This window comes from Neofelis nebulosa, chromosome 10, assembly GCF_028018385.1.
Source record: "Neofelis nebulosa isolate mNeoNeb1 chromosome 10, mNeoNeb1.pri, whole genome shotgun sequence".
Classification (NCBI taxonomy): Eukaryota; Metazoa; Chordata; class Mammalia; order Carnivora; family Felidae; genus Neofelis; species Neofelis nebulosa.
Window position 1 is genome coordinate 106,209,394 of NC_080791.1, and position 26,861 is coordinate 106,236,254.

General features: G+C 51.4%; 1 long non-coding RNA gene across 1 annotated transcript in view; it reads right to left on the reverse strand.

Annotated features, from left to right (window-relative positions):
- Positions 1 to 3,312: 3,312 nt before the first annotated feature.
- Positions 3,313 to 26,861, reverse strand: part of LOC131488008 (uncharacterized) — a 34,372-nt gene continuing 10,823 nt past the window's right edge. The window contains exon 3 of the long non-coding RNA XR_009250048.1: positions 3,313 to 3,644. This is a non-coding gene — a long non-coding RNA (uncharacterized LOC131488008). The remainder of the gene's footprint in view (positions 3,645 to 26,861) is intronic.

The following is a 26,861-nucleotide window of genomic DNA, read 5'->3' on the forward strand; positions in this document are numbered from 1 at the left end:
ATCTCCCTCTCTCTGACCCTCCCCTGTTCATGCTTTGTCTCTCTCTGTCTCAAAAATAAAATAAACGTTAAAAAAAAAAATTTTTTTTAAATCCTTCTCTGCTACCGGTCACCTGTGGGATAAAGCCCAGACTCCTCACCAGGCCCGGGGGGCCCTCCTTGGAGACTGGTGCTGCCCATGGCTCTGACCTCAAGTCCCGCTGCTTTCCCCCTTCTACACTGGGGGTGCGGCAACAGACCAGGCCTGGAAATAAGGTGGCCCTTCCAGTCAGGCTGGCAGATTCACACACAGTGGCTGCAGAGAGACCAAGAGATTGTCTCTAACCACAAGAAAAGATTCTGCCACATCCTGTACTCCACCAAGGTGATGAGGGAGTCACGTGAGGGGGCAGGGCTAGAATGTGGGTGTCGTCTAGGACGTGCAAACCTAACCCGAGGTACTGTGCCCCGCTGGGTGAACAGAAAGGGCTGGCGTGCCAAAGAGGAGGGATAGGCAACGGAGCCAGAGAGACAGGTGGGTCCTGAGCAGGAAGAAGGGGCAACGGAGGAATATTCCGGCTTCTGCCGGCGACGAGCTTTGACTGGGTCATGGTCCCTTCGGCCGGGCCCTTCGTACACTCTCTGCTCACCACCCAGCCTTTGTAACTTGTCCCCAGGGGGGGAGAATATGCTTGTCTAGTCTACTAGACCTTTCTCCCAGCAAATTAATGAATATGCTTCTGGTTGCAGCTGTGGGTCGGAAGGCTGAGGGTGCAGCCTCTTCTGAGAGACGGGACCCTTTTCGTGTTGTCCCCTCAAACAGGTTCTAAGGCCGCAAAGCCATGAGAAAGACCCAGGTTCCCCTCCTCATCTGTTCCCCGGCCAGCCTCTAGGGTGTGATGGATGGAAGACAGACAAATGGAAGGAAGGGACAGCAAAAGGGGAATCGGATGCCGCCAGCCCAGAACAGAGGACCTTCCTGGCGGGCAGACCTCCTTCCTCAGGGGACACTTACCTGCGTTACTGCGTTCCTGTTTCTATCTGAAACAGGCAACCCACTCCACACTGTTCACATCTCCACACCTTTGCAGGCAGTTCTCACTGACCGAAGTCACCTGTTCCTCTCCCCCAAAGCCACCTGAAGACCCACACTCCTCCCTTCATGACCTAGGCAATATCTGGGCCATAGGATACTTAAATTCCAGTTTAACTGGGCATCCTGTATTTTTATCTGTTACATCTAGCACATGTACACTTCCTTCAAGACTCAGCTCTTGGGGGGCGCCTGGGTGGCCCAGTCGGTTAAGCGTCCAACTTGGGCTCAGGTCATGATCTCACGATTCGTGGGTTCTAGCCCCCTGTCGGGATCTGTGCTGACAGCTCAGAGCCTGAAGCCTGCTTGGGACTCTGTGTCTCCCTCTCTGCCCCTCCTCCACTCACACTCTGCCTGCCCCTCTCTCTCTCTCTCTCTCTCTCTCTCGCTCTTGCTCTCTCAATCTCTCAAAAATAAATAAACGTTAAAAAAAATTAAAAACAGGGGCGCCTGGGTGGCGCAGTCGGTTAAGCGTCCGACTTCAGCCAGGTCACGATCTCGCGGTCCGTGAGTTCGAGCCCCGCGTCAGGCTCTGGGCTGATGGCTCGGAGCCTGGAGCCTGTTTCCGATTCTGTGTCTCCCTCTCTCTCTGCCCCTCCCCCGTTCATGCTCTGTCTCTCTCTGTCCCAAAAATAAAAAAAATAAAAAAATAAAAAAAACGTTGGAAAAAAAAAAATTAAAAACAAAAACAAAAAAGAGGGGCACCTGGGTGGTTCCGTCAGTTGAGCATCCGACTTTGACTCAGGTCACGATCTCGCGGTCCGTGGGTTCGAGCCCCGCGTCGGGCTCTGGGCTGACGGCTCGGAGCCCAGAGCCTGCTTCCGATTCTGTGTCTCCCTCTCTCTCTGCCCCTCCCCAATTCGTGCTCTCTCTCCGTCTCAAAAATAAACATTAAAAAATAAAAAAAATAAAAAAGACTCACTCTTGGACTCTTCCCACCCTGCCCCTGATGCTCCCAGGCCCAGGGGTTCTCCCCACCACCGTCACATCTCATCTAGACACTGTCATACACATATCGCACTAGAGCATGTTCCCTTGTATCTGCTTTCCTCTCTGCAACATGAGCCCCAGGAGGGGCATGATCCAAATGTGTGTTCTCTTGCCAGGCATGGACGAAATGAGAAAACCCAGGTAAATAAAAGGGAAATAAATTCACTCAAATAGGAATCTGCATCCTGTAATCCAGTATAGCGGGGCCCTACTTTTGAGCCTCTAGTGAAACAGTTGAAACGAATGTGGAAGCGAAGACAGTAGGTGAAGCACGTTATAGGCAGAGAGACCCTTTTTATCCCCACCTCTCTTCTTCCAGGTGGGACCACATCAGTAACCAAGTGGTCCCTGAGAGATAACCCTGATTCCCAAAGAAGGTCTGCCATCACTCTTTGGCCAACCCATTGGAAGAATGCACACGTTCGTGGGCAGCCAGCTCTAACCAAAGTCTATGCATTCCAAAAAGTTTGAGATTCATTGTTTCCCCTTGCTCCCATCTTTCTTGCTTCCAGCAGAGATGAGATCAGCTTATGGAACTGGAATCTCTCTAAACCACAAATCTATCTGAAATGGATTCATTTCACACGTGATGGAATTTCAAGACCTGATTATTTTGCAGTTATATCAATGTTGATAAATGTCAAGTATTAACCAGATAACCAAAAATATTAGTTTTTAAGTTTGTTTTTTTTTTTTAACACTTATTTATTGTTGAGAGAGAGAGTGTGAGCAGGGAAGGGGCACAGAATGCGGAGCGGGCTCCAGGCTGTGAGCTGTTAGCACAGAGCCCGACGTGGGGCTTGAACCCACGAACCGTGAGATCGTGACCTGAGCCAAAGTCGGACACTCAACCAACCAAGCCACCCAGGTGCCCCCCAAAAATTACCTTTTGACGTCTCACACCTAGAACAAGAATTTCTGTACGTAGTCCCATAACTGGAAAGTTTGAAAAATCATATGTGTAAAGAAATGTATTGACTGACATGTTGAGAATAGCGTTTTTTATTTTTGTAGATCAATAGAGTAGAATGAGAAAGGAGGGAGAGGGGGAAAGGAGAAAGAAGAGGAAGGAGAGAATGCGCTGGGGGGTTCTCGCTAGCTGCCCATCATTTAGAGGCGGAAGTCGTGCACTGACTCTGAAAATTGACAAAAAGTAACCAGAAAGCCACCTGCCTGCGGCCAATTCTCTGGGTGATTTGTAACAAGGCCAGAGAAGGGAGTAGTGAAATCCATCAACACTGACCCAACGGAGATGCTCGATAGATGTTTATTGAGTGAATGAGTCAAAGACAAAGCCCCCGGAGCCCCGTAGTCGCCAAAGCCCACCCTGGTTACGAATGGAGAAGCACCCGATCCCCTTAAAAGTGAAGAAAGCACCAAGTGAAACTTGTGTAACAGCCCCGCGTCCAGAACTGGCTGGGGCTCTGAGAGCCACCTCGTGGAAGGTATTCCTTTAAGTGCAGGTGTTTGTTTCCTTTGGCACGGCAATATGTAATTTCCCATTTTTAGAACAATGCTCCAAAGAACAGTCACCAAAACAACTTTCAGAGGGGGCGGTTTTCTTCCTGGCCACTGCTACAGCCCTGTAAAACAACAATAACCAAGGGATATTTATTCCAAACACGGTTTGCGTCTCTCCATAAAATCAGGAGGCCGTTCCTTAGCTTTGCACAGGCTGCCGAAAGACCCTTCCGACCCCTCGGCAGAGCATCCAGCCAAACTCTTGTGTCTCTGGGAGGGGGAGACTGGGAAACGGTTCTGCTGTTGGCGCAGTTTTGGTCTTGACACACCTCCCTCCGTGTGGTTCCCAGGCGGCGAGGGTGGAAAGGAAGTTTGTAGAAAGGCTGTGTCCGTTCTTTGGGTGTCCCGTACTAAGCCTGAACCCGGAAGAGGGCAGTGTGTTCTTGGGGACGTGCAAATAGCAGACTTTGAAGGTGAGGGCCCGGGAAGGGATGAGATGCATCCCCCCCCCCCCACCCCGGTGGTGGAACCGTTGAGAAATCCCTTTCATTGGCATCCCCGCCCCAACCTTCTCTCTGCTTCATATACTCAAGAAACTGGCTCCAAGACTTCAGGAGTCCATCCCCGCTCCTCCCCATCTACTTACCCTTTCATTTCCATCCCGCTGCTTCTGCCCAGATCACATAGAACTCCTTCCCACCTGAACCTGCATGTTTCCCCTCCTCCATGGCCTCCTGGCCCAGGTCACGTTGACCTCCCCTGTGGGTCTGCACATCCCGGCTTCATCTTGTACCTTCCCTGCTCAGCAATGGTCAGCGACTCCTCTTCCTGTAGAAAACGTCTGGGTTCCCTGGCAGGGGGGGAATCTCACCTGAGCCAGTCTTCCTTTCCAACCTTATCTTCCACTAGATCCTCCATAAATCTTAGGCGTCATCTCAAAATGGCCTGCTCACCATTCCCAGACTCCACCTTTGCCCTCCGGGTACCACCTCCCTCCCCCAACCCCCAAATTTGAATGACCTTCCTGGTCCTCTCTCTGTGACAAAAATCTTACGCATTGCTGACAGTCCCACCGGCTTTAACACCTCTCTCTGCCCAGTCCAGCTGAAAATGACCTCCCTCCCCCACACCTTACTGAAGCACTGAGACTCCGCCCCATCCACAAAATGGCTCTACTTTGCGGAGATAACATTAGCGTAACTTTTTTTCAAACGTGTGCTAAATCGTTTCGAGGAGAAAGGTGCTGAGCCTCTTTAAGAGACCTAGGTAGAATCAGTTCAGTGTTGGCTTTGCCATTGCTACCCAGTCCTTTACTGGGCACTTGCTATGACCCGGGTGCTGAGCTGAGTGCTTCTTAGGTATGACCTCATTCAACCCTCGCGATGAAACTCTAAGGTTAAGTACCACAGTCGCCTTTTTACAGACAAGGAAACAAAGGCTTTGAGAAGTTAAATAACTTCCCGAGAGCCTCCCAATTTCAGAGGAGCAGGGATGGGGCCCAGGCTTGGCTCACGATATCCACTGCTGTGGCCAATGCTCAGTATTTCCTTCTCAGAGAACTTACAACCCAGAACAGTTAGGATGAGCAGGTGAATGGGAAACCACAGGTCGTCTCCCAACTAGAACAAATTCATGGGAAGTTTCCCCATTCAGTGTTTCGTTTTGTTTTGTTCTTTAGAGAGAGAGAGGGAACAAGCGCACGTGCACACAAGCAGGGGGGAGGGGCAGAGAGAGAAAAGGAAAGAGAGAATCTCAAGCAGGCCCCAGGCTCAGCCGGGAGCCCGACTCCAGGGCTCAACCCCACAACCGTGAGATCATGACCTGAGCCAAAATCAAGAGTTGGACGCTCAACCGACGGAGCCACCCAGGTCGTCCTTTTCATTTTTTCAAATCGAAGTATAACACAAATACAGTAGAGGGCAGGAGGAATGCACTTGTGACGAGCATCCTATCTCTTGGACACATGTACCCAGGAGGGGCATGACTGAGTTATGGAACAGACATATCGTTAGCTGGAACAGAATCTACCAAACACTTTTTCTCCGTGATTGTGCATTTCAACACTCCCCACAGCAAGGTGTGATAGTTCCAATGGCTCCGCATTTCAGTCACACCTGGTATTGTCACTCTTTTCTTTTTAGCCATCCTGGTGGGTGTGTAGTGATATTTCCTTGTGGTTTTGATGCGCGTTTTCCCCATGAGTAATGAATGATGTTGCTTACCTTTTTATAGTTTGTTTGGTCACCTGGATATACTATCTTATGAGTGTCTGTTAAGCCTCTTGCCCAATTTTTATGGGGTCATTGTCTTTTTCTTACTGATTTACAGTTGTTCTTTATATATCCTGAAAACAAATACTTGGTTGGATATATGTGTTACAGATTTCTTCTTCCAGGTCTGAGGCTCGCCTTTTCGTGGTTTGTTTTTTTTTTTTTTTAACGGTTTATTTATTTATTTTGAGAAAGAGAGCGAGAGAGAGAACACGGGTGGGGGGCGGGGGCAGAGAAAGAGGGAGAGAGAGAATCTTAAGCAGGCTCCATGCTCAGTCCGGAGCCGGACTCAGGGCTCGATCCCACGAACTGGGAGATCACGACCTGAGCCAAAGCCAAGAGTCGGATGCTGAACCGACTGAGCCACCCAGGCATCCTGCCTTTCCATGTTTTTAACAGTACTTCTTGACGAAGAGAGGTGGTAATTTTTCATAAAATGCTATCAATTTTCTTCTGTGGTTAGTGCTCTGGGTGTTCTGTTTTAGACATCTTTGCCCACCCCAAGGTCATGAAGACATCCTCTCTATGTTAATTTCTTTTACTCTCGCTTTCTAAGTATCTTCCCCTAGACTTGGAGACAACCAGTTGGCTGCTATTTCGATAAGGAGCACAGGTCGCATGGAAAAACGCACCATGACTGGCTCACGTATTGTTACTCACGGGATGATGTCCACCTGTCTTCGGGCCATCTAGCCCGTTATCCTAAGGCCGCCTTAGAGCATCCACAGACGCCATTACGCACTGACTGCATTGCTGTAATTCCAGAGGAGGCACCCCTAATGAGGGGAAGGGGCATCTTCCAAAATGACCTGGAAAGGAGAAGGGAGGCCATCTGTCCCCCCAACCCTGTTGACACTCTCCAGCCGGCAGCCTACTCCCACAACCCGAGCTGTGATCACTGTGCAACACATTCTTCCCATCCTAGCAACTCTCGCGGTCCCTCTTTATAAACCCTTCCCCTGAGCGTGTTCTTTTCTCCCCGGATTTGCCCTTTTATCATCATTTATTTGCCTAGCCACTTGCCATCTCTAGGGCACTTACTATGACACCTTTGCTTTCTCCTCCCTTCGCCCCTTCCTCCCCTCACGCAGGCTTATCCCAGCCTCAGTGCCTTGGATTTGGGGGCTGGAAAAGCCTGTGCGGTGGGCCCATCCATTATGCTGGAGGACACCCTCCCGGCTCTTCAGCTTCCTGGCTCTTCTGGTTCCTCCTGTTTCCTGCCCACCTTCCTTCTGTCAATCAAGAGGCCTGAGGGAACAGTGAGGGAGTGGGAGGCAAATCATAGCTTTTTCAAGCTTAAAGGAGCCTTAGATACGATCTAGTGCAACCCCCTCATTTTACAGATGAGGAAACGGATCCCGAGAGGGGAGGGAGAGGATGTGCCAGAGCCAAATATGTGGGGGAACAAAGCCAGGCCAAACAGGAAGTCCAAATTCCAGGGCTTGAGGCAGAATTTCCAGTCCCACCAGGGAACCTGGGACTGCTTCCCACAGCAACTTTCTCCCTCCAAGCCACACATCCCATTCCAGAAACAACCAGGGCTGCTCAGACAGAGCAGCAGACGCAGATCCGACAAGCCCCCAGCATGTGCACACCAGCGGTCATCCCTGAGAGTCCATTCCGGAGCCTCCAGGGGACACAGACGACCACCCATCCCAACAGGGGAGTTTCGCGATGACTAATGCCATGACCACATCTTCGTTTTAATTCTCTAATCATGAGGGAACTGATGGGCATCCCGCCTGGCGGCACCTGTTCCAACGGGGGAGTTGGAGAGCAAGAGAGATGGGTGGAGAGCGGGAGGGGCCTGGAGATCACGTCTGTCCCCGCCCCTGTCACCCAGCCTGCGGCTGAGGGGACCCCCCCGACCCAGGGCAGCCCCTAGCTGGGATCTCCCAAGTCATGGCAGCTGTTAGCACTTAACTGAGCGCTTACTATGCACTAGGCACTGTTCACACCACCTTAGATGAATTCAGTCCAACCTCGCCCAGCCTCTGAAGGACACACTGCGTTTCCCCCACGTTGAAGATGCTGACACGTTGCCGGGGGGCCTCTGGTCGAGGAGCAGGGATGCCTTCCCGAAACGTCTTTGATGGGGTCACCAGTCGGCACGAATCACCCTGCTCGTTGCATCTTGCCAACGTCAAGCTCACCCCCAACATCACCACCAGACACCCACGGAGACCACCAGGAACATACACAAAGCCCAAGATTTTAGCAGCTCCGTGATGAATATTTGCATTTTCACCGTGACGAACTTGTGTCGACAATTACTAGACATTTTGTGGGATTTCATTTATGGTAGTGACCATAATTAAAAAGATTTCTTTTTAATTAAATGTGAGGATTTTTTTTTTTTTAATAAATCTACTTCAAGAGGATGATGAAATGAACAGGGCACGGAGGGCATGTGGATGTGCAGCGAGGGTGACGGTGGCACCGGATGGACTTAAGCGTGGGCGACCCACCCGGTCTGGTCCCAGCTCAGAGGCGACCTCGCTGCTGGAGCCCTTTTGCCTCCGATTCCCACCTGCCGCCCCCACAGCACCTCCCGCAGCAAAGCCCTGCGGATCGGGAGAACCTAGTCAGCCCTCCGGCCTCCTCTGGCCCCATTCCACATGAAGGTCACTCAATTCTGGGTTCTCTCCACTTTCCGGAGAAACCCGGTGAGGCCGATAAACGTACTGAGACCCACAAACAAGAGGCCAAGTATGAAGACAGAAAGGAATGAGGAAACCCCGCCCTTTCTTTGGACCCAGTCCTGGGTCTTCTGCCTCCACAAAATTTGCACATCACTGGCTGGGGGGGTGGGGAATGTCCGCCCAGGACCCTCTGCTGAGGATCCCTCCCAGGCGCCGGGCTGTGAGCTGGCCCTGGCCAGGGCAATGCTGTCAAGGACCCAACACCACCCCCTCCTGCTGGGGTACATGGCCCAGCCTGGTGGCCCTGGAAGGTGATACAGGGAGGACTGTCCTTCCTTGGCAAATAGGGACAGTTTAAAAACAATACTCATAAATGAGATGGGGTGGGGGGGGGTGTCTAGGCGAGGGCAGAGGACTCGCTCAAAGCCCCAGGGATCTAACAGCAAACAAGAGGCTGGGATTCGTCATCCCCAGCACTCTCAGAGGACAGGAGTCAAAGGCCCTCTGCCCTTGGAGTGCCCACCATCGCATTCTCTTGGGCGCCGCCTCCCCCACAGCAGGGCGGTGCCTGGCCAAGGAAGCCGGAGCCTTGTTCAGGGCATTGTTCTCCGTCAGAAGAGGATCTCGAAAGCAGAAGGAAATTAGAAACAACCACACAATGAATACCAGATTCTCCTTTCTCCTGGCTTTGGCTGCCAGGAGAGTAAGCAGGGCTGGGCCGACAGCACACCCCACCCAGCAGTTGCTGGCCCTCCAGGATGTCCAGGCCGCGGGGAAAGGCAGGGCTTGGAGGCTGCACTGGTTCTCCACTGATTCCCACCAGGTCCGTGTTCTTTCTCCAGCTAGATGCTGATTCCTAGACACAGAGCCGCCCTCTGGGGCTTCCTTTCCCACGAGGCACAGCCGACAAGCTACGGGCACTCTATGTTTGTCGGTTGACTAACTGATACCATCTGGGCGCTTTCCTAGACGTTTTACAGGTGTAGATGGAACCCCCACAGCCACCCCACGAGGGAGACGCCACCGCTAGTCACGTTTTAGTCGTGACGAAGGGGGGGTCCAGGCGACCGAGCGCCGGGCCAGACTGATCTGACTGGGGCAGTTTTGTCGGGACTAAAATGATCCCGCTCCGCGCTTCTTACGAACATCAGCCTCCCCTACGACACCGTGAGACATGCGCAGAGCCCTCCTGGAGTCACCCCCATGTGTCAGATAAAAAGAGTGACCCGAGAGACGATGTGTCCCCTTCAGAACTTGCACCCCGAGACACAGGACACCATGGGGACGGACGCTAACGCGCTGTCGGAGGGGAGACACGCAGAGCCGATGTCAATCTTACCAACTTAGCATCTGAATGTTCCCGCTGAGATTTTTTTCTTAAAAATGCACTTTTTTTCTTCCCCCTGTTGGGGCTATTCTTCCTTTTAACATAATGTTGTGTTTTATGCTGCCTACGTAAGTAGGCACCAGCTTCAAATGTTGTGGAATATTGAGCTCATATATCTAGTCAAACTTCTGCTTGCTTTTTGCTGCCTCCATGGCTACCATGAGGATAAATAGAGGAGAAAGGTTTGGCTCTCAATCGTCCTAGCTGGGCCCTCTGCCATCATTCCCAAAAACAAAGGGGAAAAGATGCCAGCAGTGAGGGACCAGGGTGAGTGGTGAAAGAAAACACCGTCCTGTTCCAACGGGTACTGAGCAGAGTCAAAACTCCCCAGTGAGGGCTGGTGGAGGGGGCAGGAAGGCATTCCCCTAATTCCCTGTAAGGAGCATGTGCGTTATAAACCTGCGGGCAGAGGAGGGAGAAGACGAGCTGTCACCCTCCAACCCTCTGCAGATGGGGTTGCAGGCTTGGAGGACACCAGTGAACCCCAGCTTGTAAGTGGTCCGCCTGGACCTGGGACCCAAGTCCTCTGTGCCCTACTTCATGTGCCCCACCCCCTCCACCCTGCTGCCCATCCGCTGAAGGATCTGGAAGCTCTGCGTGGTCTGTTAAGTGACCTGCAGTCTCTGGACAGCATGATGGAATGACCACTCCCCTGACCGTGTGCTGTGAGGCTGTCTGAACAAGAAAACCCAAGGATCAGGCTTCGTCCTTGGACTTCCCAGTGGAGGACCACACAAATGGATTGGGTTTTGGGGGTGGAGGTTGTTTCTGTTTTTGTTTTTGTTTAGTCTGTTATATCCGATTGTTAAAACAAAAGTGCTGGAAAGGTCAAGTTCACAGGTTCACTCTCTAAATGAACCCGTTGTCCCACAAAGGAGAGTGAAGGGAATCTTCATCCCTCCTGGGCATCTTCACCATCCTGCCACCCTTCTCCCATCTCAGGAGGCATCTGAGTCTCCAGAAAAGCCTCTCTGCTCTGCCCAGTAACAGCTACCGCCTCCTGTGCACTTGACCCCATCCCTGTGCCTCTTTCAGGGACAAGGGAATCAACTACGCCATCTTGCTTCCCCCTCTCTCCCACTGGCTTCCTTGGCTCGTCCAATAAACATCTTCAAGTTTGCCCCAAACTGGGAAAACCCCCTTGTGTCTGCCTCCTGTGGCCAGAGACCGTCCCATCCTTCCTCTTACCTTTAACACCAAACTTCCCGGTGGTCTACCTTGCTCTCCGCGACTTCTCCCGCTAATTCCTAAGCCCCCACAGAGGGCAGCCCAAACCAGTGGGAGATGCTCTCTCAAGGGCCACACATGGTCTTTAAGCATCAACTCTGGCAGCCACTGCTCAATACCCATCCTGTCTGACCTCCCTGCATCAGTTACACCAACAGAAAAAAACCCTCCTTGTGAAATGTGCTTAGGGCAAGCGCTTTGCATTGTTTTCTCAAAAGCCATTCCCCTTCTCCTTAGCTGGCACGAGCCCAACTTTGTTCAAGGACAGGAAAGAGATTCTTTTATTTCAGCAAGATGGGCACCGGCCCTGGTCCAAGGGCAGGCAGGCCTGCGTCCCTTCTGACCAGTGGAATATAGAGGGACGTCGGTTGGGATCTTCTGGGGACAGCCCCTCCGCCACCCCCACCCCCCACCAATAAGAGAAAGACATGTACAACAGTAAGACAGAAGATGTCTGTCCCATGCTGCTCCTTGTTTCCTGTCTTTGAACTCAGTTGTGTGAGGATGTGATGCTGGAGGCTGACGGAAGGCCAGGAACACCTCAGCAACACCGGCCCAGAGCTTGGCCGCTGAACTTTCCGACCGTGAAAAAGTTCATCTGTGTCTAGATACCACTGGACACGTTTGCCGTTACCTGCAGCCAAAAGCATCCCCAGCCGAGTTGTCACTCTTTTCTTGGTTATTGGCATTTCCCTCCTGGCTCTCATTCTCAAGTCTCCTTGACTCCTTGGCAGGCCCTCTGCCCACCCCTTGAATATCCCTGTCCTCCATATCCATGGAGGGCCATGCTCCTGGGTGGGTGTGCCCTCTTTATCTACCTGTTGGCTAACTCCACAAATACCCACTGGCAACTTCTATGTGCTAGGCTGGCCTCCTAGATTTGACACTCTAGCAGGGGACACAATGAACAAATAGAAAGTTACAAGTTATGGGGGTGCCTGGGCGGCTCAGTCGGTTGAGTGCCTGACTCTTGATTTCAGCTCAGGTCATGATCTCACGGTTCGTGAGTTTGAGCCCTGTATCAGTCTCCATGCTGACAGCTCAGAGCCTATTTGGGGTTCTCTCTCTCTCTCTCTCAATAAATAAACTTAAAAAGAGAGAGAGAGAGAGAGAGAGAGAGAGAGTGAGTGAAGGGGAGGGGAGTCCAATGAAGCTGAGATCCTTGCAGAACCCAGTAAGCCTTAGGAAGGTGCTGGCTGTTCTGCTAAGTGCAGTTGGAAGTCATCAGGTAAGATGATTAACCATGGAATTTGTGTTCCTTAAAGATCACTGAGGCTGGAATTTGGAGCCAGAGTGGAAGCGGGGAGGCAGTGTGGACTCGCAGTCACCCCGTTGAGAGATGGGGGTGGCCTGGCCCAAGATGGCGGCAGTGCAGATGGAGAGAGCGGACGTGCTTCCCTTGTGATGTATCCCCCAGGTAGAAATTATGGGACTAGCTGCTGAGGGGGCTCCCAGGGGTGAAGAAAGGGGGAGACACCAAAGATGATCCCATATTTTCTAGCTTGAACACAGGGGAGAGTCGTACCATTGAGGGAGATGGGAAGCAGGTTCACGGGTGAGGCAGGCAGATCGTTTTTGGAGTTCTGTTTTGGAGATGTTGTGTTTGAAATGCCTGAGAGCCATCCAAGTGAAGAGAGCAAGAGACAGCTAAGTACTCCAGGCTGGAACTCAGGGAATTGGGAATTTGGAGATTATCAGCCTGGAAACGCATGTAAAGCCACGGGGATGGATGAGATCCACTGAGCACAGCATGAAAAGGGAATACAATGGCCATTTAAGTGAGAGACAGCCTTTATCTTTCCGTCTCCCTTTGTCTTCTCCTCATCATCATATCAGTTGAAACCCAGAATATTCCCCCAAACTGCCTTCCATTCCCATGGCTGTGGCCTTCCAGCCTTCACCTCATCTCCCCTGGAGATTTTCACCAGCCCCCTGGGCGGTGGTCCCTCCCATGCATCAACCATTCTGCCACCCGTGGGGTCGGTCCCTGCTCAGCTGTAGCAAAACTGAAACCAGAGGGCGTAGCAGAAAGCCTCAGAGAAGCCGTCGTGGCACGATCCCAGGTGGGAACGGGGTCACCCGGACCTGAGCTGGAGAGGCACCCGCGACAGAGAGAACGAGATGCCCAGGTCGGTGACCACACAGCAACGGGGGTGGGTGCAGGCAGACTGCGGCCTTGAACCCTGGTCAGCACCCTGCTCTGGAAGGAGTGGCTTTATTAGCTCAGTTTACTCACGCCAGCCCATGTGGTTTCCAACCCAAAGGTACCACCCAGCACCTGGCATGCCCGCAGCCACTCTCTGCAACAGATAATAGCAACAATAACAAAAACAAGAGTGACCAACGTTTCCTGAGCACTTACAACATGCCAGGCACTGTGGCAAGTGCCAACCATCCTCCCCAAGTTACGAAGACAACCCTGTGAGGGAGGTATTATAGATGAGGACTCCGAGGTTCAAGAAGGTTGAGGAGCAGTTAATAGCAAGGCCTTTGGTGTTGGATAGACATGGGTTTGTCTGCTGCTACGTGATTGGGCTTTGTGGACCCTCCCAGCCTCGTCTGCAAAGGGGGCTTAAACGAGAGAATTTGGCAAAGCACTTAGCTAATGCCTATCCCAAGACAGTGCTCAATACCGATCGTTGTGATGGCTGTTGTAATTATAAGAAAACCAAAAGCCAGCTCCTGTCATTTCCCCGTATTAACACCTCCAGTGGCTCCCACCTCCCCAAAGATTAGGACTCCCTGGCCCACCCACGCCACCCACTCCTCCCAACTGGGGCCACCCATGTCCCGAAGGCCACCCATTTCCTGAAGGCACCTTGCTGTCCGCACGAGCAGAACACCCTCCTCGCCCTTGTCCACCAGGCAGGAGACCGGAAGTTGTCAGCAGAGAGGCCCAGAACTTCCAGCCAGCCCTAGCTAGGCTCACTGGACTTACAGACCGGGACATCTCTCCCCTATTTGCATTCCGGGAGCTTAGCACAGCAGCGGCCACCCGGCGACACTGACTGAAGTAAATATCAAAAGCTCATCACATTTCCAAAAAGCAGTCATGGGGAAGGTTGGTGGAGAGGTCAGTTCGGATTCCAGGAAGAGCCAACATCTCAGCCAGCCCTTCTAGCTGTGGGCCAGCGCCACCACCTCCGTGTTCTAAGGACGGGTCTCAACCCATCTCTCCTCCACCGAAACTCGGAACAATCCTGGAGGCGAGACAATCCTGGGGGCGAGACTTCGGTTTAAATAACTTGCGTGGTTTGGGGAACACAGCCCAGGGCAAAATGTCGGGTCAGAGAAAGGTTGTTCTCTGGTCCACTGTCTCCTCCAGGGCCCTCCACAGCCCCAGACCCTCACCCTGGGCCCACCCCAGGTCCTTGCCCAGCCAACCACCTGGCAGGACAGTTGCTAGATGGCTTAGAACAATTGCTTATTTATAAGACTCTCTAGGGGATGCCTGGCTGGCTCAGTTGGGGGCCTGTACAGCTTTTGATCTCAGGGTTGTGAGTTGCAGCCCCACGTTGGGTGTATAGATTACTTAAAAATAAAATCTTAAAAAAAAAAAAAAATAAGGCTCTAGGGGCACCTGGGTGGTTCAGTCGGTTAAGCATCTAACTTCAGCTCAGGTCATGATCTCGAGGTTCCTGAGTTCGAGCCCCAAGTCAGGGTCTGTACTAACAGGTACAGAGCCTGCTTGGGATTCTCTCTCTCCCTCTCTCTCTCTGTTCCCCCCTCACAACTTGAGCTCTCTCTCTCTCTCTCAAAATAAAGAATAAAGAATAAAGAATAAATAAACTTAAAAAAAAATAAGGCTCTCTAGAAGACTAAAAGCCTTTAGTCTCAAAAATAATAATAATAATCACCTCATAGGATGGCTGTGGGCAGATCGCAAATCCCACCCCAAAGAGTGTAAGAACAGTAACAGATAACATTTCTTCCTACTTGCCCAGTATTTCACATTTATAATCTCATCTCTCTTTTTTTAAGTTTATTGATTTATTTTGAGAGAGAGAGAAAGTGTGCATGCACACGCAAGATGGGGAGAGGCAGAGACAGAGAGAGGATCCCAAGTAGGCTCCACGCTGTCAGCACAGAGCCTGACGTGGGGCTAGGACTCAGGAGCTGTGAGATCGTGACCTGAGCCGAAGTCAGATGCTTAACCAACTGAGCCACCCAGGCACCCCTCTACTCTCATCTTATCCATGTGACAGTGCTATGATGTGCATGGTTTTATTGTCCCTCTTTCTAGGAGGGGGAAACAGAGATTAATTAAGAATGGCGTGGGGCGCCTGGGTGGCTCAGTCGGTTAAGCGTCCGACTTCAGCTCAGGTCACGATCCGTGAGTTCTCGAACGGTCCGTGAGTTCGAGCCCCGCGTCGGGCTCTGGGCTGATGGCTCAGAGCCTGGAGCCTGCTTCCGATTCTGTGTCTCCCTCTCTCTCTGCCCCTCCCCCGTTCATGCTCTGTCTCTCTCTGTCTCAAAAATAAATAAACGTTAAAAAAAAAATTAAAAAAAAAAAAAAAGAATGGCTTGTAAGGTGGGGAGCCGGATTTGGAAGCAACCCCCCTTGGAGCCTGCAGTTCTGCCTACCATGCCTGTTCCAGAGGGGGCTCCGATCCCACGTGATGGTGGATTGGGGAGGTCGGTTGGAATCCTGTCGTTTCCTACCAGCTGCTTTTATTTGGAAGGTGGGGAAGGCAGGCAGGCAGTGTCAGAGCGGTCACCAGTGCCTTCACAGTCGGTCCCCGCCATGGTGCTATTTGACCTCCACCTAAGACTTCCCACGCTGAGGGGTGACAGAGATCAAAGACAGCAGGTGACTTGGACAACCCCCATCCCCGGAGTCTGAGCTCTCCCCAGGGCTCACATGATGGGACGTGTGAAGTCGTAAAAGGGGTTTCAGCAAATTTTGCAAGAATAGTAGGAAAACCCTAGGCCCGTCAGTGACCCAAAACAAAGTCAGATGTCCCAGGAGCATCCCGTCTCCAAACCCCCATCCATATCTAGGTACTGCATCCAGAAGAGCGAACAGCGTTATCCTGACATGTCGGAAGGAGTGCTTAAGATATATTACACCTGTCTCCACTTTCTCCCACGGTTCAGATCGCTCTTTCATCAAGTGATGCCTCAGAGCTGGCTGTTATCGCTCTTGTCCAGCTCGTCTCTCGGCTTCCCCGATGACCAGCGTGGCCCCAGGGCAGTTACTTATCCTCCTTCCAGGGAAAACCGCTATATTCAATGCCATTTGGGCTGAGGACGTGGAACGGGTGGTAACAATAATAAAAATAAAATCAGCCATGATTTCTGAGCACTTAATGTGTGTCAGGAACAAAGAAACAGACTCAGAAACACCCCAGGAGACCCCGCTCATCAACGGCAGAGCCGGGATTCGAACCCAGGACTTGCACCTGGCATCACACCGCTGCCTTCCAAGAAGGTTACAAGCTGGTGTTCCAGGGTGTCTCTGCTCCCCCAGAGGAGGGGGTGGCTTGAGGAGAGCCTTTAAGTAGGCGATACAGTCTGAATTCCAGACTGGATTCAGGAGCTCTGCCCCAGGAACACATCTCTGTAAGAAGACTGCATCCAGAGACCCTCTGCCGTGCACACGGTCAGAAACTCTAAGCCAGTTCCGAGGCAGCCAAATGTTTGGAAAGAATGCTATCTTCAACCTCCAGCCCGCTCAGGACGACTGTGAGCAGAGAGACTATCAAAACCCAAGCCATTTAAATAATACAAGACGTGAGTAAGAGGATCAAGGTGAGAGAGCTGGGATGTTGGTCGTGACAGCAGGAACTGCCCACCCTCACTCCAGCAACAGGCTGCTCCATCCTGGGGGGGGGGGGGTGCCTCTGGCCAAAATCAAATCCCGATGGCAGGCAAAGGGATGCTGAGTCCAGGAATCCGGGCTTTCGTGATCCACAGGGACAGATCTGCCAGGATGATGGGGATGTCCACAAAATAGCTCGGGGGGGTGGGGGGGAACCCTTGTGGCAGAGAAATGTGGGAGGGGAGAGGTGGGGGCTTGACAAGTGACCCTCACAAGCTCATCCTGGGGTTGAAATTTAGTGGACTGACACCTGCCCGCATGCTGGGCTCCAGGCCTGTCCTTAAAAAGGCTCCGAGAAGTTAAAGACCTACAGCTGGTTCTCTGCTGAAGCTCAAATTTGCACTTCAGAAGAAAATGCATGGATGCCTATACTGGACCACTTATCACATTGGCTTCTTTAAAAGGGTTTCCTGACCCCACTGAAAGCAAGCAAGAGTTTTATGGACCCTAAAGAGCTGGGCCGGGGGCCCAGGGCCCCCAACCTTGGCTTTGTTTTGTCTCCCAATTCCCAAGGATGTGATCTTCCTGTTTCTTCGAGAGCCACTGTCTGCTCTCCCTTCCATATCCCCACACTCACCTCCTCACTCCACCCATGGAGCTGACCTCAACCACACCTGCCAGGCTGGAGCCCAGGCAAACCCAGCCATCCACCATAATCCTAAATACACTGCACTTAGCAGCATGGCCCGATAGGATGGGTTGTCTGGGCGACCACAGCGCGGGCCCCCAGACAAGCTTGGGCCTCACTCTCACGTCTGGCTCCCTAGAGGGGGCCTTTTGTGTCTGACCCTCAGATATCCTGGCCCTGAGACTGGCCCTTGTTATGGGCTGAATTGTGTCCCTAAATCCGTATGTTGAAGCCCTAACCCCCATCACCTCAAAATGTGACTCTGTTTGGAGACAAGGCCTTTAAAGAGGTGATTAAGTTACAATAAGCCCATTAGGGTGGGCCCTAATCCAGCCTGATCCGTGTCTTCGTAAGAAGAGGAAACTTGCACCCACAAAGAGACACACAGGACGACCATGCATGGAGGAAAGACCGTGTGAGGACGGGGCGGGAAGGCGGCCATCGGCGAGCCAAAGAAAGAGAGCTCAGAAGCACTCAGACCTGCCGACACCAACATCTTGGGCTTCCAGCCTCCAGAACTGTGAGACGATGATTTTCTGTTGTTTAAACCATACAACCTATGGTATTTGGTTATGGGAACCTGAGCAAATGAATACAGACCTCATTCCGGGTCTTTGCCACTTTCTGTCACTAATTACAAGAAAGCTTAGGTTTCATTGTGCGTCAGGCACCGTGCTAAGCCGTCTGCAGGCTTCTCTCATTCCAGCCTCTCAACAGCACAGGGAACCTTACTCCATTTTACAAATAGGAAAACTGCCACCCAGAGAGGTCAGTGACTTCCCCAAGGTCATCCCAGCTGATAAGTGACCGACTGATACGGGATTCGACCCAAGGAGGGCGACTCCAGAGCTGGCGCTCACAGCCATCACACCCCACAACTAGGGATGCCCAGGCCACCAGCCCCTGGAAGGATGCTGCAAAGGACTGAATGTTTGTGTCCCCCACCGCCCAAATTCATCTGTTGAAACCCTACCTGCCCCCCACCACAACATGATGATATTAGGAGGTGGGGCCTTTGGGAAGTGATTAGGAATGAGGGTGAGATCCTTGTGACGGAATTAGCCCTCTTATGTAAGGGACCTCCGAGAACTCCCTCACCTTTTTCCAATGCGTAAGGGCACAGGGAGAAGTGGGCAGGCTACAACCCAGAAGAGGGCTCTCGCCAGAACCCAATTGTGCTGGCGCCCTGACCTCAGGCTTCCAGAGCTACAAAGAATACATGTCTGTGGCTGATAAGCTGCCCGGTCCATACTATCCTCTCATAGCCGCCCAAACAGACTAAGACAGCCGCCCTCAGCTCAGCTCCCAGACCAGCTTGATGAGTCAGCATGGCCAGTGGTGACCCTCGGCCCCACAGCTCCAGGCTGCCGTGGACGCTGGCCTTCCTGGAGCCCCAGCGGTGACATGTCCTTCCAAGACCCCAAGAACCTCGTGTCCCTCATCTGAAGGCCTGTGGAACTGTCGCTCTGCTCCTCTCCCCTCTGAGGGACGCCTCCGCCATTTTGTTCTGTGGCAGCAGGGACTGAGGGAACCCACCGGAACCCAGAGAATAAGCTTGCCCTTTACAGGCCATCTCGGGTCCTCTTCAAATCATCCCCATGACTAAGTGCCCTCGGGGACTCTAGCTCATCAATTCACCTTAGAAAAAGGGGCAGCTCGTAAGCAACAGAAATGACAGCTGCCCTACCAAGAACAAGAACGAGGCTGCTTTTCCTCACCCGCCCTCCATGCCGGAAGGTCAGGGCCACAGTGGGCCGTGGAGACGGTCCCCTTTAGAGGTGGTCCCCTCGCGCTTTTGCCAGAGGGTCACGCGGTGCAGCGGACAGAGCAGGGGTAGTTCTGGGACGGGAGAGTCGGCCGTCAACTGCAGGGAATGGTCATCTCTGGCAACTCACGCAAACTCCCTGCGGGCCCCCTGCCGAAAAATGCCAAGTCCACCCTCTTCATGAACAAAGCCGAGCTTTGTGAGCACTGGATTACTTGGGAGGGTGGGAGGAGGAATAAGAATCTTGGTCCTCGTGCTACTCATGTTACAGTGTCCATTATATTCTACCACACGGGAGCTGAGTTCCCTGCTGGGGCTTCTGCCCATGTTACAAGCAACATGAGGGCAGGAGCCAACCCTGTTCCCCGCATTACCCCAAGCACCGTGTGTGTCCCAAGGTGCGGTACTGATCCACCTACACCAGACTCACCTGGAAGCCTCTAAATGCGCATTCGCAGTCCCCCCCCCCCCCCCCCGCCCCAGATCTACCGGAAGAGACTCTCCAGAGTGGGGCCCAGGAATCCGCATCCACCAAGCCTTCCGGCTGATTCTGAGTCTCCCTGCCCCGCTGGGTCCTTTACTTACCCCGCTCAGGAAGTGAGCCAGGCCCTGACAGGGCAGAGCAGTAGGGGAACCGACCGTCCCCGGTGTGCCCTGTGGGGGTTCCTGGGACACGGGACAGTCCAGGGCAAGCCAGGATGGCTAGTCATTCTAGCCCCCCTTCAAAGTCACACACAAGGACAAGGAACAGGGGTTTCCGAGGTCATCTCCAAATGGCTCTTACTTGGTGTTGGAACGCGCCCCAAATGTACTCAGGGTTGAGAGTGGGCGTGGGTGATGTTCTGGGATTTCACAACACTCCCAATGAAAAAATGAAGTCAGACCAAGAGGAGCTGACTCAGGGACTCTAGAGAAGGGTCCAGCTTCCCTGGTTTGTCCCCTGCCCCAAACCTACTATCACCACCACCCTGTGCTAAAAGCAGCAAATGCCCAGAGCTCACGGTTCCCTTATGATCAGAGGGGTCACCCCTAGGTAGGAGGAGGTCAGGAGAATCATGGGGTGTCAGAACCGGAAAGTCTCCTGGAGATCAAAGAGTCCTGGTCCTTCATTTCTTGCATGAAAAAACAGGTCCAGAAAGGCCACGTGATTGGCAGGGTCACACAGCTAGTCAGCCCAAAGGTGACCCTAGCTCTCTGATGTCTTGATGTCTGCACCTCGACATTTTTCTGCTGGACAAAAAAAAAAAAAAAAAAAGACAACAGCAGGAAAAGAAACAAGAAATATGAATTCAGGAAGAGGAGGCTAGACACAGAGATGAGTTAGAGGAAAGAGTGCTTGAGGCCCATGGTGTCCTAACTCCCCAAGTTACAGATGAGGAAACTGAGGAACACAGAGCTCAAATATATTTCCCAGGGCTACACACAGGAAACCTCTCTTGCAGGTCACTTAAATCCTATCCACAGGGGGTCCCGCCAACAAATCTGAAGACGTGCTGTGTCTGAAACGAGAGACCCTCATGACAATGTCCAACAGAAAGGAGGGACCAGCGCTCCCAGGGCTAGAACTGGAGCCCTGAATCCACGGACACAGTCCTGAAGCCTTCAGCCTGGGGAGTTTCCCCAGAGAGGGTAGGGGCCACTCTGGAAAAGCAGTGGGGGTGACTTTTACTTTTCATTTTAAGCAGTTTTGAGTTATTTGGGGCTCTGGGTGGCTCAGTCGATTAAGCGTTCAACTCTCGGCTTCGACTCAGGGCACGATCTCACAGTCTGTGAATTCGAGCCCTGCATCCGTCTCTGCACTGAAAGCACGGAGCCTGCTTGGGATTGTCTCTCCTTCTCTCTGCCCCTCCTCCTCTTGTTCTCTATTTCTCTCTCAGAAGAAAACCAAACGAAACAAAAAAACAAACCAAAAAAACGCCTATAGACGGTTTTGAGTTATTTGAAATAACTGGTAAGAATTTGCTTTTGTGGTATCTTTTTAAAAAGATTAAAGGAGGGGTGCATCTGGCTGGCTCGGTTGATGGAGTGTGTGACTCTTGATCTTTGGGTTATGAGTTCGAGCCCCATGTCCGGGGTAGAGTTTACTTTAAAAATAAATAAAAATAGATAGATAGATAGATAGATAGATAGATAAAATTAAAGAGGGGAAATAAATAAAATTAAAGAGGGGATAAAAGTTCTTTAGTGGCTGGTGAGAGAGGAGCAGGAGACCAAGCCCTGAGCTTGGGAAAGCAGAGAGATGAAAATAATGGGATTTTGAAGACAGAGGCTGAGATCAAGGAAAGAAGACCAGAGGACCCCCTCGGTAACTGGAGGTAAGTTGGATTTCCTGGAGGGGAGGTGTCTGTATGGTGGTAGAATTGGACGTGAACTTGCTTTTTTAAGCACATTAAAAGTAACTAATTTAGGGGCTGGCTGGCTCAGTTGATTAAGCGTCTGACTCTCGATTTTGGCTCAGGTCATGATCTCATGGTTTGTGAGTTTGAATCCCACATCAGGCCCATAGCAGAGTCTGGAGCCTGCTTGAGGTTCTCTCTCTCTCTTCCTCTCTCTCTCTCTTTCTCTCTCTCTCTGCCCCTCCCCTGCTCGTGCTCACTCTCTTTCTCTCTCTCTCTCTCTCTCTCTCTCAAAATAAATAAAGAAACATTAAAAAAAATTTTAGGGGCACCTGGGTGGTTCAGTCGGTTAAGCAGCTAATTTCGGCTCAGGTCATGATCTCACAGCTTGTGAGTTGGAGCCCCGTGTCTGGCTCTGTGCTGACAGCTCAGAGCCTGGAGCCTGCTTTGGATTCTGTCTCTCTCTCTCTCTCTCTCTCTCTCTCTCTGCCCCTCTGCCGCTCACACTCTGCCTCTCTCTCTCTCTCAAAAATAAACATTTAAAAATTTTTTTTAATTTTTAAATAACAAGTAACAAATCTAGAGATGATAAAGCATTTCTACTTGTCATAGTCATAGGACACAGCACCTAAGGATTTAAGAGCTAATTTCTAAAAAGTATTTCGAGTTCTCCGTAATTGGGTGTTCAAAAATATTACCTCCAAGTTATAGCCCATGACAAAATGGAAACAATCTTCCAGGAATTGATGTCTCTGCGGTTGACCCAGTAAAACCCTGGCTGTGCAGAATCCTTAGGGAATGAATGAGTCACTTTATAGAGTAGAATTTCCTGAATAGCTGAAGGCGAAAACTTTAAGTGACGGACGTGTAAACTTTTAAATACAACTCTTTCCAAACCGGCCTCATCGCAGCCTGCATTCTGAAACAGAGGACCCGGGACATTATTTCTATAATCCCATTTTAAGGCGGCCCCTAGGGCTCCACACCCAGTATCTTACAACCAGAAGTTTCCCTCTTGCCACAATCCCCACCCCACACCCGTGCCTCACTCCCTCCACCCCTACTCTACACTCACTTCATCCCTGGTCCCTAGTCCAGCGCCTCATTCCTGACGGTCATCAGGAGCTTAGCCACCACGCCCAGGGGATCGGCAGTTTTCTCTGTCCCTATTATTAAAGCTGCAGAATTGAAATCTACCAAAGAAAGGCACAGAACCACACCGCAAACAATCAGAGCAATAGCCAACCTATGTGTGACACACGACACTTTCCTTCACAGAGTTTACGAAGCAGCAGGCACAGGTAGGTTTAGCCACATTTTTATGACGAAACTGAGGCTGGCAGGTTAGAGGCGCTTCAGAAGGTCACCTGCCCAAAATCCAGTACGTGGATAACTCAAATCCGGGTGTTGTAACTCCCAAATCCTTATGCTTTGCTACTTTCTGAATTACCCGCGCTGATTAAATGCCTAAAATCTGCCAAAAGAAGAGGCAGCATGAACCAAAACCGGCAATCCGGCCGGACTCCTTTAACACGAAGATCGGTGAAATCACGCCGGGCAGTAACTTTTTATTTCCGTTCGTGTTAAGCTGTTGCTTCTGCAGATCATCGTAACTGCAAATTGCAAAGAAGTATTTGGTATGAGCAAGCCACTGGGGTGTCTCGGCAGGAGAGGAGAGGAAGGGTGCCATGCTTACAAAGGGTGTGGACAACGTGACCGGGTCTGCACTACAATTATGAACAGCCCCTATGGGAAGAAATCAAAGGTCTGAGTGAAAGTGTTGCTAATCTACTCTCAGGAGAGTTGGCTGCGGCTCTGTTTTCATCTGGAAGTCCTACAGACCAGGAATGTGTTTCTGCTGACGTACCCCTTTCCACCATGTTCCAGGACAACGCAATTAGCGTCCTGTGTTCCAACAAATCGCTTGTGACAGAACGTTAGCCATTTGGAGTTTTGCAGTGTATACACCCCACTGCCGCTCTGCCTGCTATCACGTGACGTGGGTGACCACAGATCACAAGTTGCCACCCAGCACTGCCCAGAAATGCTACTCTATTTCTTAGCGAGCTCCCTTTCCCCCCTCCCAAGATGGCTGTCCTACAACTTTTCCTCTCCCTTCCAGCCTCCCTCCCTGTCTTTGCTCTCAGTTCATGATCTCAGCCCTTATGTCACCCAGAAAATAGAAGCCAAAGATTAAAGACTACCTCATCTTCCCTCCAACAAGCCCCTTGGCCTCCCAGCATCCAACTCTCCCTTCAAACCTGACCTGGTTTGCCTGGGACTGGGAGAGGGGAGTGGCCCTGGGACATGGAACTTTCTGTTTTAAAGCTTTCCCAGGACAGGGGACTTTCAGCTAAAACTGGGGAAGTCGCTCCAAATACAGATGTGCTCCCCCTGCTCCTTCCCATCAGGAGCCCACCCTCCAGGGGACACCGGATGCCATCTCCTCTCACCAGGCTACGGGCTCCGGTCCTGACCACCCTCTCTTCTGCCTCATCCCCCTCTCCCTTCCGCTGAGCATGCAGACGAGGTCTGAGATCCCTCATCTTAAAGAATAAGAAATACCTCCCTTGATCCCACTTTTCCCTCCTCCTGCCAACCCGATTCGCTGCCCTCCAGAGCGAAGTTCTATCCATACTCACCAAATCCTTTCACACCTGCTATTCTTTTATTTTTATGTTTATTTATTTATTTCTGAGAGAGAAAGAGAGAGCGCAGGGGAGGGACAGAAAGAGAGGGAGAGAGAGAAACCCAAGCAGGCTCCGTGCTGTCAGTGCACAGCCTGAAGCAGGGCTCCATCTTACGAACTGTGAGATCGTGACCTGAGCCAAAATCAAGGCCACGCAGGCGCCCCTCACACCTGCCATTCTTGGCGAACCACTTCCACTCAGGCTCCCTCCCCTTCATCCAACAAAACCTCCATGGTCAAGACCACCCACACTTGCCAAATCCAAGGTGAAGTCTGAGCTCCTATCTTACTCAACTGGTGGCGAGGGAGGGAGGTTTTTAATTTTTTATTTCCTATTGATTACAGACCAATACTGTTGAGAAAGAGAAAACAGATGGATAGCTGCAAGAATGAACCTGTGCTTGGGGGATTCGGCTATAAAAGTTGCTGAATGCCTACTCGGAGTTTCTGTAATACATCTCCCCATGAACCAGGCACTGCTCCGGATCCCATACTCTCCTGGTTTAGGGTGGGCCCTCATCCAACAATTGGGGTTCTTCTAAGAGGGCAATTTGGACAAAGAGACACAGACACGTACAGAGGAAAGATGGCCATGTGTGTGAAGAGGCAGAAATGGAATAGTATATAGTACAGCTGTAAACCAAGGAATGACAAGCCTTGTCAGCAACCACCAGAAGCCAGGAAGAGGCAAGGAAAGAGTCCTCCCTAGAACCTTCCGAGGGCACGTGGCCCGGACGACACTTTGATTCTGGGCTTCCAGCCTCCAGAACCGGGAGACAATGCATTTCTGTTATTTTAAGGCAGCCTGAGAAAGCCATGCGACCCCCAATTTGTATCTCCAGCCCAGACTGCTCCCCTGAACACCAGACCTCTGCACGACCATCTGTGCCCCTGACATCCCCCCTGATGTCTGAACTTTGGGGTTTTCTTTCCCAGATCCATTTCTCCCTGCTTCCCCCAGCTCAGTACACGGCAGGGGCATTCTGCCAGTTGTTCAGGCCAAAAATTTAGGAGTCATCCTTGATCCCTCTCTCACCACCTCCCCCACATATCCAATCCATCAGCAGTTTCTGTCAGCTCTACAGAGCAGATATTTCCTCCTTTTCTGCCAGCCATCCTCACGCCTGGCCTCACTAGAATGTTCCAAGAGGGCAAGGATTCGGTTTGTTCATTGCTATCCGTGGTGCCTGGAACATAATAGGCATTCAGTGAATACTTGTGAGATCAGTGAATGAAACAAAACTGTATTAATTCAAACACTCCCCTGATCGAGCATTTGTGATCATGTAAACAGAGGCTACTAAGCGCACTCACAGTACAAGGAAGGTAAGGAAGCATTTTAACTATGCGGTACAATAAGCAATAAGTCTACAAGCAACATGCCTGTTAATTAGGAATCATTTGCATACTCATGATGGCCCTCAGGTTTCTCTTTTAAATTTTTTTTTTCAACGTTTTTTATTTATTTTTGGGACAGAGAGAGACAGAGCATGAACGGGGGAGGGGCAGAGAGAGAGGGAGACACAGAATCGGAAACAGGCTCCAGGCTCCGAGCCATCAGCCCAGAGCCTGACGCGGGGCTCGAACTCACGGACCGCGAGATCGTGACCTGGCTGAAGTCGGACGCTTAACCGACTGCGCCACCCAGGCGCCCCATCGGGTTTCTCTTTTATTTTTTTTATTTATTTTTTTTTTAATTTTTTTTTTCAACGTTTTTTATTTATTTTTGGGACAGAGAGAGACAGAGCATGAACGGGGGAGGGGCAGAGAGAGGGAGGCACAGAAGCGGAAACAGGCTCCAGGCTCTGAGCCATCAGCCCAGAGCCTGACGCAGGGCTCGAACTCACGGACCGCGAGATCGTGACCTGGCTGAAGTCGGACGCTTAACCGACTGCGCCACCCAGGCGCCCCCAGGTTTCTCTTTTAAACGACCTGGTTCATAGGCCACCAGGGTGGCTCAGTCGGTTGAGCGTCCAACTCTTGCTGGCAGCTCAGGTCATGATCTCACGGTTCGTAGGTTCAAGCCCTGCATCGGGCTCTGTGCTGGCAGCATGGAGCCTGCTTGGGATTCTCTCTCTCTCTCTCTCTCTCTCTCACTCTCTCTCCCTCTCTCCCTCTCTCTGCCCCTCCCCTGTTCTCTCTCTCTCTCTCTCTCAAAATAAATAAACGTTTTTTTAAATGACCTGGTTTACTTGGTGGTTATACAAAGCCTAGGTCCTTCTTCACAGTCTAGTTCAATACATTTAAGTATGGCCTTCCAACTAGTATCATTGCATTTCCTTAAAAGAAAATGCATATTCTCCAATTCAAAATCTGCAGAATGTCAGAGAGCACACGCATCCTAGAAATACCCTAGCTTCTTGATGTTTCCACCACGGTTCGCCCAGCATTCCAAAAATGCATCTTGAAATACTCAAGCCTTTTGATACTGAGCAAAGCATGTTAGAAGCTGTAATTGCTTTGAAAAAGAGAGACGGCCACTCTCAGGCAACTTCCCAACACACCCTGCTAAACTTCCAGCAGTGCCTTCCTTCTGTACGCGATGTATTCAGTGACCCAAGTTTGCCATTTTAA